This window comes from Bison bison, unplaced genomic scaffold (assembly GCF_000754665.1).
Source record: "Bison bison bison isolate TAMUID 2011002044 unplaced genomic scaffold, Bison_UMD1.0 scf7180017864492, whole genome shotgun sequence".
In the NCBI taxonomy this organism is placed as follows: Eukaryota; Metazoa; Chordata; class Mammalia; order Artiodactyla; family Bovidae; genus Bison; species Bison bison.
The window spans coordinates 3,146,927-3,148,965 of NW_011495051.1; positions in this window are offsets into that span (position 1 = coordinate 3,146,927).

Here is a 2,039-nt window from a genome sequence, read left to right on the forward strand (position 1 = left end):
ATCCAACCAGTCCATTCTGAAGGAGATCAGCCCTGGGATTTCTTTGGAAGGAATGATGCTGAAGCTGAAACTCCAGTACTTTGGCCACCTCATGCGAAGAGTTGACTCATTGGAAAAGACTCTGATGCTGGGAGGGATTGGGGGCAAGAGGAGAAGGGGACGACAGAGGATGAGATGGCTGGATGGCATCACTGACTCGATGGACGTGAGTCTGAGTGAACTCCGGGAGTTGGTGATGGACAGGGAGGCCTGGCGTGCTGTGATTCATGGGGTTGCAAAGAGTCGGACACGACTGAGCGACCGAACTGAACTGAACTGAACTGGGGTGGGCTCCTCCCCTGGCCCCAGCCATGGTATGCTACTGCTTACATATGAGAACTCACTAGATCTTTACTATTTAGAGAGGAGGAAGTAGTGGCACAGAGAAGCCAAGTGACTTGCCCAAGATCACACAGCTTGCAAGAGGAGGGGCTGGAATTGAATCCGGAGAGGGGTAACCTTGACATCCCCTCTGTGCAGAAAGACGACAAAGAAGCCAGCACCCTGCCTGATACTGCCCCAGGCATTGCCACCTGATGTCAGTCCTGGCTCCCCCTGGGGGCAGCTCCAACTTAGCATCACTGCCTGTGATTTCAGCATCCCTGCTTACAAGCTGCACAGCCTTGGGTGAGAACATCCTTCCTCAAGCCTCAGTTTATTCATCTGCAAAATGGATATAACAAAGTCCCTCGCTCATTTGGGGGTTTTGGAAGATCAAGTTTATTTGTGTACTTCATACAGTCTCTGGCAAGATGAGTAACCAACAAACTTTAGCTGTGGTTTTGATGAGACTGGGTGCTTATACCCAGGAGCTGGGTCTAGGAGGAATGGCACTGTTCTTCTTGGAGAAGGGAAGTCTGTGTGTGTTGGGGGCGGGAGCTGGCGGGGAATGGTTTGAGAGAATTCCATGCACAGAGTTCTCCACGCATGTTTGTTGTCTGTTTTAAAACCCCACTGGGGTTCTCCACGCATGTTTGGATGCAAACTGCATATGCGAAATAAACCTAATGAAAGGTAAGAAATGACTTCCTTTTCAGTCCTCTGTTAAACGGATTCTACCAAGAAGCACTCAAGTTGGGTGCTGCTGAGTCGTGAACACGTATTTGCTGACTTCTTTAACAGTCACCTAATCCAGAACCTCCCACAGGCAAAAGCAGCTGCCCAGAATTTAATAATACTGTTTACTTTCCTTTGCATCTGTTGTAGGCACCTGATACTTATAAAAAAAATTATCCCAGTGTTATATTTCCTTTCAAGATATATTTGTTGAGACTTCCCTGATGATCCACTGGTTAAGATTTCAACTTTCAGTGCAGGGGGTTTGGGTTTGATCCCTCGTTGGGGAACTAAAAGATCCCACATGCCTAGAGGCCAAAAAATCAAAACATAAAACAGAAGCAATATTGTAACAAATGCAATAAAGACTTCAAAAATGCTTCACATAAAAAAAATTTAAAAATAAAGACTGACCTAAAAAAAAAAAGGAAAGTTTAGTACAATCTTCAGCATTATTATGTACTTGGCTTTTTTTCTTCAATACTTCATTTTAGAAAGACACGTAGGTCTTCCTAGTGGTCTGGTGGTTAAGAATCCACCTGCTAATGCAAGGGACATGGTTTCAATCCCTGGTCCGGGAAGATTGCACATGCCGCAGGGTAACTAAGCCTTGTGCCACAACTGCTGAGCCTGTGCTCTAAAGTGCATGCCCTGGAACGAGAGGGACCACTGCAAGGAGAAGCCTGTGCTTCACAACTAGAGAAGGCCCACGCGGAGCACCGAGGACCCAGGGCAGCCAAAAATAAATGATAAATAAATTTTAAAAAAATTTTGTAAAACTTAAAAAAGAGAAAGATTCTTGGTAACATGATGGTAAACTAGACCAGTATCAGATGCCCCAAGTAGAAGGTAATTGTAAAAAAAAAAGTTAACAAAAATAAATGTTACTAAATTCTGCGGAGGGTTGTTGATGATCTATTTTTTTAATTTTTATGTATTTTATC